This window comes from Schistocerca nitens, chromosome 8 (genome assembly GCF_023898315.1).
Source record: "Schistocerca nitens isolate TAMUIC-IGC-003100 chromosome 8, iqSchNite1.1, whole genome shotgun sequence".
NCBI lineage: Eukaryota > Metazoa > Arthropoda > Insecta > Orthoptera > Acrididae > Schistocerca > Schistocerca nitens.
In genome coordinates, this window is record NC_064621.1 from 155497411 (window position 1) to 155509546 (window position 12136).

Genomic DNA, 12136 nt, shown 5'->3' on the forward strand with positions numbered 1-12136 from the left:
ATTCACCCACTGGATTGGATTCAACAATTTAGCTTTGCTTTTCCACCGACTTGGCCCGTTACGCATAAACTTGAATTTATTTGCAGCTTTCTGGAAGGCGAACCGGCAACTCGTATGAGGCCGATCGCGAGACAATGTTACTCAGTAGAAGAATTTCAGAATGCTTTTCTATCAGCGTATTGGTCGAAGACGACACAGCGCGGAATTAAAGATCAGTTAATCAGTTTACCGAATTATGAGAACTCCAATTTTCCCAGTGTGACGCAATTTTTTGAGCACATGGTCCAGCAAAATCAGTATTTAAGTGAACCGTACAGTGAATCTGCACTTATACAATTATGTATCTCTAAATTACCGCGGTCATTAAGAGTGTCACTTTTAACAGGTCAACAAAAAGAAAATATTTCGGCATTCAGGGATCTGTTACAGCTTTTAGAAGTGCAGCAATCTGATTATTCCTTTGTAAACAAAAATTTTTCGTATAACAACCAAGGCCAACAAACGTACAGCAATTATGATCAGACACATAATTTCAATGGTAGAAGTGATAGACGCTTTAGGACTGACAACCACCAGAACTTTGGTAACAGACAAAATTCTAATTATCGGTGTCGTCAAAATTATGAGCAACAGGAACCACATTTTCGTAACAATAGACGTTTTCCGCCACAACAACATGAAAGTCAGCCGGTTAGCATACCTAACCAACAATGGAATGCACAAGGTCAACCAGGCTTTAATGTTTCGCCGCGTGCACGTGTAGTCCCTGATACAACAAATAGTAACGCACGGCAGCAAGGAAATAACTACGTACAGAGAAGACAGTATTTCAATTCCTATCGCAATGCACCGTATAGGAATGAGTATCACGACAGACGTAAAAATGATGAGCACAATTATCAGCGTACGTTTAATAACAGTCGGTCATACCAACAGCAAAATTGTCCACAAGAACCTATTCTCATGAATGAACCCGACAGTAGGTATCATCCAGAGCGTAATGCGTCTAGAAGAAGTAATAGAACTGTTCAAATTGTACAAATGCCACAACATCCTCCTGATAATAATAACACGTCAGATAGAATCTGACTAGATACTGTACAGGACGCATCTTCCAATAACACAAGCACTACTTTTGACACGCAAAATGTTGTTCACGAAAATGTAATTACTTTTGACGATATCAGAGACACTCTTTTGCAGGAAAGACCAGTTGTTCAGAAAACCATTTCACATCCTGTCATCGAAATTAAAATTGGTTCATCGAAATTTTCAGCAGTAATCGATTCCGGATCACCTATGTCAGTTATAAATGAGGAGACTTTTAATGAGTGCAACAAAGAGAATACCTATCCCACATTACCTTTAGGCAAAACCAAAGTGAAAGGAGCAGTATCAAGTAAAGGTGTGGACGTTAAATTACAGACACATTTGTCATTTTGTATTGGAGGTCATACTTTTCATTCAAATTTTTGGATTGTTCCTTTATTGACAACAGACGTAATTTTAGGTACTAAATTTCTCGTACAACATGACGCCGTGGTTGATTTTCAGAATTCCTATTTAATGTTAAAAGATGAAAATGTGCAATTGGCTTTAGAGTTTCAGCATTCATTATCTGCGGAAGAACAAACAATTAACTGCACAGAGGTCATTTCCGCAACACGTAACATAGACTGTAAGCCCGCATTGTTCACAGACACGTACGTACATAACTATAATACTCCAGACGAAGATGACTACGACGTAATGCAGATGATTACTGATAAGGTTAAAGAGAGCAGTGCAAATACAGACGACGAGCGAACGCAATTACACAAAATTCTTTTACAACAAGCTCCAGTTTTTGACAACATTCCTGGTACTATGTCCGGCTTTATGTATGAATTTCAAGTCAAACAGCACGACACATTTAAAGCAAAGCATTATCCCATTCCATATATCCATAGAGAACAAGTTAAAAAAGAGTTGCAGGATATGCTCGACCAAGGAATTATAGAACCGGCAGTTAGTCCGTACATAAACCCGCTACATATTGTTAAGAAAAAAGATGGCTCACTTCGCCTTGTACTTGATTCACGTCACATTAATGACATTATTATTAATGAAACAGATCGACCACAGACATTAGAAGAACTACTACAGAAATTTCATGGTACAGCTATTTATTCCACATTAGATTTGAAATCAGGATTTTGGCAAATACAACTTCATCCGAATTGCAGAAAGTACACAGCTTTTCTCTGTTTTGGTGACTGTTATCAATTTTGCAAATTACCATTCGGCTTAACTATTTCCTCTGCAGCTTTTATTCGCGGTTTGAACACAATACTTCCGACAGAACTTAAAGACAGAATTACGACGTACGTAGATGACATTCTTATCGCAGAAGCTAACTGGTCTGAACACAATATGATTTTAGAACGACTGTTGCAAACTTTTCATGCACAAGGACTTACAGTTAACCTCAGTAAATCGCATTTTGGCAAAACTTCTATAAAATTTCTTGGACACGTAATTTCAGCAGAAGGCATTGCGCCTGATCCGGAAAAACTTCAAGCTCTACGTGACATTACTGTTCCTACGACGAAGAAACAATTACGCAGTTTTTTGGGCTTAATTAACTTTTTTCGCAAATTTATTCATCACTCTGCTTTAGACACACCTAGATTATGCCAATTAACAGGTAAAAATACTATTTGGTCATGGGATAAGCACGCACATTCTGAATTCGTGAACCTGAAACATGCTTTGTTGAATGCTCCACTTTTATCGCACCCAGATCTTACTCGAAATTTTTCTATTGCCACCGACAGTTCTAACACAGCTTTAGGCGTACACATTTTTCAGGAAATTGAAGAAGATGGCTCAACAGTAATTAAAAACATCGCATTTGCAAGCCGCATTTTGTCACCTGCTGAACGAAATTATTCCGTCACAGAATTGGAAACATTATGTGTTGTTTGGGCATTTACGAGATTTCGACACTTTCTTTATGGAAGACATACCACCGTTTACACAGATCACAGAGCTATACAATTCTTACTTTCGGCTAAATTTACTCACGATAGGTTAAGCAGATGGAAACTTTATTTACAGGAATTTAATTTTACGATTGTTCACATTCCCGGCACACAAAATGTTATAGCAGACGCACTTTCGCGTTCTCTCAGCAACAATCAGCAAGACGTAGCAACCAACTTCTGCAAAGCAAATTTCAGTGTCATGTACATTCAGCAAGTTGCATTTGAAAATTTTATTTCGTCGTCATTACAGGACATAGCACGAGAGCAAAGCAAAGACAATGTGTGGAAAGAAATTAAACACCTTTGGCAAGATAAGAATAATGTTACGATTAGGAACCACTACACTGTACGCAATGACATTCTGTTTCGCCGCTCTCATCCTGACAGCAACAATTGGTTATTATGCATTCCTGACGAACTGATTAACAAATTAATCTGGTACACTCATTTAAGTTACGCACATTACGGAGCCAGAAAATGTTTTCTTATACTGAGACAGAACTGTTATTTTACAAACATGGAAAAACGTATACGACGAGTTTTAGCGTCATGTAAAATTTGCCAGAAAGCTAAGTCAGACACGACTTCACACATTCCTCCATTATATCCCATTATACCAGTTAAATTAAGACATATGGCCGCAGTAGATATTTTTGGTCCAATTCCGAGAACTAACAGAGGTTTTTGCTACATCTTTGTCGCTGTTGAACTCACTTCAAAATTTGTTACCTTCACTCCGTTACGCAAAGCTACTGCTAAAACTGTTTCGAAAGCATTTGTAAAGCATTTTTTATTTCATGTAGGGCATGTGATGAAAGTAATTTCTGACAATGGATCACAATTTCGTTCTGCTATATGGACACGCATGTTACGAGCTAGAAACATTTCTCCGATTTATATATCCAAGTACCACGCTTCTTCGAACCCTTGTGAACGAATAATGAAAGAAATTGGTAAACTGTGTAGAATATACTGCCACAAAAGACATATTAATTGGGACACACACATACACTCATTCCAAGATGTAATTAATTCCATTCCAAATGAATCCACTATGCTATCTCCGTCTGTAATACTGAAAAATGTTGAACCACTAAACAAAATTAAAGAATTAGTAACATTTCCTACATCTCGTCGATTACGACACCACGAAATAATTGACATTGCGCTGAACAACATCAAACGTGCCGCAGAGCGCCGGAGAAGACAGCAAAAACAGGTTTGTAGACGCCGAGACTTTCACGTTGGACAGAAGATATTAGTACGTACACACTATTTATCCAGCAAATTAAAAGGTAAGTGCAGTAAATTTGAACTTCTGTACGCAGGTCCATATCGGATTCGCAGTATTCCTCACCCCAATGTTGTACACGTCGAAACTTTGAGAACCAGAAAATCGAAAGGCAATCACCATATCTCCAATGTTAAACCGTTTATTGAATGAACATACTTTATGATTTATCACACTGTAATACACTTTCCAGATATTTATGTGTACAATTATTGATGATTATCGTATTTTTTCTTGGCAAGTGCCCGGCAAGGTAAGGTTAGCAGGTCGCTCTTCTTGTCGTTACACATCAGACCGTGCATATTTTCCAGATGAACTTACACTTTTTTATGACCACTTATGCAATTATAATTATATGACTAATTACTGATGATGACTATCGTATTTTTTCTTGGCAAGTGCCCGGCAAGGTAAGGTTAACAGGTCGCTTTTCTTGTCGTTACACATCAGACTGTGCACATTTTTCATTTTTTTTATGTACGATTGTTTTCATGTTTTGTTCGTATGCACTGTGAACTAGTTAAGGTATAACACACACCATTTGACTTTGACATTTTGCCCTATGATATCTCAACATCGTGACTGTTTTACATTTTCCTTTTTTGCTGCTGCATTATGATATTTTCTGTACACTTTTGCCTTTAAACACTGTCTATGCCTTTGACATATTACGTTTTCTGTCATGTTGTGCTGTATGCTTAATTGTGTCACCATTAACCAGTCATTATTTAATGGGTAGATGATTTAAATGCAAGACATTAATCTTTGTTCATCAGTTTCAGAAACAAATGATGCATAAAGGAAATAAATTAAACAGAAATGGGAATTTCAACTACGGAATAGACGAAAGAAGATACAAACACCTTATGAGGAAGAGTAAATGGATCAGAATTTAACAAGCATTAACAAGAATGTATTATACTCATCGTAGAATAGCAGTCTTAACTAATTTTTTCTTTCAGAATACAAGGCGATTGATGCAAGCTGTCAGACAGAACTACACATCTTAGTTTTAGGTGATGAAATATGCTAGAGTTAAGGAATAGTTGTGTAATAAATAATGAAGTGATTTTTGCAGATGATAATTAATGCTGACGAAGAGTAATGATGAAGAATATACTACTATGAATAATGAAGTTTTTCTTTACAGGTGATGATAATAATGAAGTTATGATAATATGGATAATGAAGTTTTTCTTTACAGATGAGGATGATGTTGAAGTTTATGTATTTATGCTATGTAGTTATTTAAGTATTTGTTGCAGTTTGCTTTGACAGCAGGTGTTATATTGCGTAGTAGGATGACTGAAGGTTTTGGAAAGGACAGCTATGGAACACATTTTTATACACATCTCACTACCTGTTAATTCGAAGTTCACTACTTTTCAGCATAGTCTGCGTTTCTTCTTTCAGCTCAATAATCCATTTTGTATTTTGTCCAGGAGAAGCTTTTCATGATCCTTACTAAACTTGTTACTTATTATACCTGTTCTAGTACTTGCATTTTTTTTACCCATTTGTGTCTATCATTTATAAAGTGATAACCTTGCTACAGCTGACTCATGACGAATGACGTTACACATTTTTCATTTATAGGAACAACCCAGAAGCAATTTTTTCTCTTATTTCTTCTTGCTTTCCCTTATAATTACCCAAAGCAATGCATTGCTAGCACAAAAACAAAATGTATTACCAGTCTCATATAATGTCACTAGTTTATGACAATTCTGAATAATACTGATCAGCTCTGAATAGTATGTCACTTTAATAATGACTTCTTAATTATCTGAATAATAATACTTTGTAACCGGTTAATAACTGCCACTGTTTATTGTAATGAGACTACTTACAATGCCCATGATTATTAATGCTACGATTGTAATTTTATAACTGTCTAATAATTGCCATTGTTTATTGTAATGAGACTACTTATTATACCCATGATTATTAATGCTATGATTGTAATTAACTGATTTTTTAATAATGACTTCTTAATGATCTGAATAATATTGAATGAGGAACACTGTTTATTGTAATGAGACGACTTATAATGCCCATGATTATTAATGCTATGATTGTAATTGTGTAACTGGCTAAGAATTACCACTGTCTATTGTAATGAGATTACTTATAATGCCCATGATTATTAATGCTATGATTGTAATTGTGTAACTGAACAAAGATTGCCGCTGTTTATTGTAATACGACTACCCATGATGGCAATAATTTAATTTTATGAACATTATTCTGTAATACTAAAATACTTGGTACAGAAATGTTCAATAACTAGAGTATGGATGCCGCAAACTACTTATGTAATCACTACTCAAGACTTGTGTGTTAGTTAATGTCCTTCACCTTCTGACCTAACTACCTGAAATTATTGTAACATCCATTGTCTTGTCCATCCTCATTATCATGGAACACTATATTTGGTTTTTGCACTAATTCTACGTTGGTGTGCCTCTTAAGAGCGTGGTGTTGACACGACATGCTGTCCACCACTGTAAGCGATGAAGACGTTATTATGGTCCCACTGTTTGGTGTACCTGGTATGCTGCCAAATGATAGCATGGAATATTACTACGACGTTTCAGTGTCTTGATACGCTGATAAATACTTCTGGGAACGGAACTGCAGATTGTATCACTTAGTGTTGTGATTCTGTGGAAAGATATGGACTTTCAGTGCAGCTGTCTGCAAACTAAAGTGCTACAACCATGATGCAATCCTTTCCTTTCCTATCCTAATAGTGAAAATCATTTTAACTAACATCATTTATGTTAATGGCCTATACATTTTTTCTCCATTTGTTGAACTCCAGTGCGAGTACACTTATGTCACCTGTCGACATGATTTTTTGCTATTATGTTTATTTATTGTGAAAATACTAAAGACATTTTTTGATTTGTTCTGAAGTGCAGTATGTGTGCACTCTTGTCATCTATATTGTATATACTTTTTGTGATTTGATGATTTTTCTACCCTTGCGTTTATTTGTTATAAAAATGTTCAAAAGTTTTCAGTGCATGTGCACTTATGTGAATATGTTTTCAACTGAACTCCAGTGCCTGTGCACTCTTCTCAATTTTCGATATGATTTGTGTTCATTCTGTATACTTTTTATGATTTATGTCATTTGTTACTCATTGTATATACATTTCGTCTTTTGCTGATATGTTCTCCACTGCAGTGCATGTGCACTCATGTCCCTTGTCAACATGATTTTGTTAAAAAAAAAAAATGCTACAGAATCTTACAGTGCGTGTGCACTTTGTTATTTGTCAAATAATTTGTAAATACATTTTTCTGATTTGCTGATACGCTCTCTACTCATTGTACTTATATTTTGTCTTGTCTGTAATGTTTTGTAATCGGTGCATGTGCACAACATTTAATTCATGTATTACATCCAAATATTTTGTAAATGTTAATTAATTAAAAGAAAAATTTGTTACGATGGCAAGTCCAAATGACTCACCATCGCTGCCAAATTTTTTGCCCCCCAGTGGAGGGTTATGAAAGGCGTATGTACTCGTTGGCAGCGATGATGAGGCATTGTAGAATCTCTGACCAGAGCAGTTGCGCTCGAGGCGCAGTTCAGTCAGTCTGTGGTAGTCTGTCGAGTGCACTGCAGTACAGCAGTCTGTGAGTAGTGGTAGCGCAGAGCAGTCGGCGGGCGTCGGCACCGCAATGGTCGAGATTCAGGACAAGGTATATTGTTAAGCAGCATTGCGATCAGCTAATAATGTTAATTAAGTGTAATTTCTGTAACAATCGCCCCCAATAATAATTTTGATTTAAAAGCAATTTTTAACAAAGAATCATTCAATTTCCTTCCATTTCCTTTAAACAAAAAAATTTTCAATTAACTTCAAAAAATTTAGTTATTGCGATGCATGTGCTGCAAGCTGTGGCGCAGAATAAGAGCAGAATTTTGACATGCAGTTTTACTAAGGTAAGAAATTAATTCTGATTTTTGCACAGGGCCAAAGACCGACATTTCGGTTAAATTGAGTTTTGATTATCACTGTAGTTTCATTGTCATGGGATTATCTTACATTTTGTGTGGAGAACTTATACTTGGGTGAGATAGCTAATTTTATTTAATTGTCTTTGTCATTAAATTTCTCTGGGGAGCTTACACTTAGCTCTAGGTCCATTTCCATTTGAGTAAGATTAGACATTCAATTTTGTGGGGAGGTTACAACCTCTACTTATATTATTGGCAAGAAACTAAACATCTATGGTCCATAGCACGCTGACACGACTGTACTGGCGAGCCCCTGCAACACAGCTACTACTGGTAACCCAAGATGCTCGACCCGCCGAAAACCAGGCAATCGCAAGGAAACTGTACTGTACACATCACGCAAACCAGCCACACACACCCCCTACACTGTGAGCTGATGTATGACCGATCGCCCACTAATGTATGACGACCTTGAACTGTTACAAGGACGCAGTAACTGCAGCAAGCCCTACAACGAGCTTCCGCAACGACAAAGGTAACGATGCACGATACCTCGCACTACCATAACCACACCTTGCATGCACTGTCGTAGCTAGCAAGCCGCTACTGCCCTTACTACCCGTGCTACTGTCGCAGAGGCTTTTCTCCCTTGGCGCTTGCCTTGGCACTTATTTCCCTCTACCCTTACAACCGCTACCCTTCTATCGCTTTCGTCCACTTTCTATCTCCTGATGGACCATGTAAATGAGTAATCTTACCCAGACACATGGATAACATCACAGCCCGCATCCTGTGACTCCTGATTAAAAAACTAACATGTTATACGGAGGTGACAGTAGAACTTTTGGTTTGATCACTACGTTGGTGTGGGCGTGGAGGGGCCTCATCCTTGTATAAAGAACCTCCACTCTATGAACCCCTACAACTGAACAGTTGTCTGCTGCCCCTGGTAACCACAGCGAGAATCTTTTGAGCGAGCTCACTTCTGTTCGAGAGCCGGCCACCGGCCGGGTAGGCCTGTCCCTGTCCCGAGTTCAGCGTCCCTCGCATGACGGAGTGGATCGGGACTGGTTCGTTACAGGGGCATTGTGTCATCGCCGTACCGGTTCTCGAGAGCCGGGCCATTAACAGAGATATATCCGCCGCAGATTACGCGCAACGTACGCCGTTACTTTGGGCGCACGAAACAGTCGGGGCGATAAATTAAACGATTGGCCGTCTGGCCGCGGTGTCACCTTATACACTGCTCCGGGTATGCGACGTCTGGCGGCGGCTAATTGGTTCTCTGGAATCTCGTACCACGCGGTACGGCTACGAGAGGACAAAAAGTCACCGCACAGTGAGAGCCGCTCCAGTAACGGGGGCAGCAGGCGTCTCAGAAGAGTCAGCGCCCGATGCACTGCTCTCCTCGGGTGCAGCTATTTTCCTGCAAAGAAAAGGGCACGTGATTTTGGAGTATTCAGTAAGCTATATCACCGAATTTGACCGTTATCCTCTGCTGAACAAGTAAACACCCCCTGTACAAATCACTGTGTAGTGCACGGCCAGGATACTTATCATGGTACAACTTGTTAGGTTTTGAAACTTCCTGGCAGATTAAAACTGTGTGCCGGACCGAGGCTCAAACTCGGGACCTTTGCCTTTCGTGGGCAAGTGCTCTACCAACTGAGCTACCCAAGCACGACTCACGCCCCCTCCTCACAGCTTTACTTCTGTCAGTATCTCGTCTCCTACCTTCCAAACTTTACAGAAGTTCTCCTGCTGACCCTGCAGAACTAGCACTCCTGAAAGAAAGGCTACTGCGGAGACTTGGCTTAGCCACAGCCTGGGGGATGTTTCCAGAATGAGATTTTCACTCTGCAGCGGAGTATACGCTGATGTGAACTTCTCTAAAGTTTGGCAAGTAGGAGACGAGATACTGGCAGAAGTAAAGCTGTGAGTCGTGCTTGGGTAGCTCAGTTGATAGAGTCCTTGCCCGCGAAAGGCAAAGGTCCCGATTTCAAGTCTCGGTCCGGCACACAGTTTTAATCTGCCAGGAAGTTTCATATCAGCGTACCCTCCGCTGCAGAATGAACATCTCATTCTGGATGTTAGGTTTTCTTCTCGATCCACTGACGTTGTGAGTGATGGAAGCATGACTGCTTAAGTGCCTCTTTGCGTGCTGTAATTAGTCTAATTTTATCTTCACGGTACCTACGAAAGCGGTACATTCACGTACGCACTCTGCAGGCTAGTGCACGGTGCATGGCAGAGGGTACCACGTACTACTAGTAGTCATGTACATTCCTTTACCATTCTGAGTAGGGCGAGGGAAAAACGACAGCCTGTATGCCTCAGTACAAGTCTTAATTTCTCTCGCCTTATCTTCGTGGTCCTTTCTCGAAATATTGTGCTCGTACGTTAGTGGTAGTACAATCGCTCTGCAGACAGCCTCAAGTACCCGTTCTCTAAACTTCCTCAATAGTGCTCCGCGAAAAGAACGTTGACTCCACTCCAGGGATTTCCATTTGAGTTCACGAAGCACCTCCGTAATACTTGTGTACCGATCAAACCCACCGGTAGCAAACCTAGCTAGCTCTGAAAAAGGGGAAAAGAATATGTTTATATTCCTCACAAAAAAATTATTCTTGACATTTTTGTTAGTTGCTTTTAAAGGTATAACCCGTTCGGATAGGTGCACTGGTTTGCACGTCGCTTCCGGGTTTCGGTGAGGCGTGCCGGACCAGGATCGAATGCGCCCGGCAGATTAAAGATCTACCGGGTGGTTATAACTAAAAATGGTTCAAATGGTTCTAAGCACTATGGGAGTTAACAGCTGAGGTCATCACTCCCGTAGACTTAGAACTACTTAAACCTAACTAACCTAAGGACATCACACACATCCACGCCCGAGGCAGGATTAGAACCAGCGACAGTAGCACCCGCGTGGTTCCGGACTGAAGCGCCGAGAACCGCTCAGCCACAGCGGTCGTCAATTATAACTAAACTTTCCCTATTTAACACGTTATAAAATGGAAACTAATTGCCGTACGAGTAGTAAACTTAGTAGCATTAATTTCAAGGACATGGGGAAGAGAAATAATCCAGAATAAAATCAAGTGGAACATTTTTAACGTGCTGCTACGGTACATCATACCATTACATAGGCCGGCCGCTGGTGGCCGAGCGGTTCTGGCGCTACAGTCTGGAACCGCGCGACCGCTACGGTCGCAGGTTCGAATCCTGCCTCGGGCATGGATGTGTGTGTTGTCCTTAGATTAGTTAGGTTTAAGTAGTTCTAAGTTCTAGGGGACTTATGACCTCAGCAGTTGAGTCCCATAGTGCTCAGAGCCATTTTAGCCCATCAGTATCCAGAAGAGCCTGAAAGCGCAGGATTGTATTCTGCACAGCAGAACGAAGCATGTCCGTAGGTATGCTGGCTACCACTCTCGATATGCTGCGCTTCAGATCAGCACATGTGAGAATGGTAAACCCTGTCACCGGCCTGGTTGGCCGTGCGGTTCTAGGCGCTACAGTCTGAACCGCGCGACCGCAACGGTCGCAGGTTCGAATCCTGCCTCGGGCATGGATGTGTGTGATGTCTTTAGGTTAGTTAGGTTTAAGTAGTTCTAAGTTCTAGGTGACTGATGACCTCAGAAGTTAAGTCGCATAGTGCTCAGAGCCATTTGAACCGTTAAACCCTGTCCTTCAGGTAGCCCCAAAACCAGAAATCACAGGGAGTGAAATGAGGCCAAGCATTTGGAAAAAATCGGCTGATAATTCGAACGTTTCCAAATGTGTTTCGGAGAAGCAGGTGAACTTCACGGGCGATGTGCCATGAGGCCCCATCTTGCATGAAAACTATTG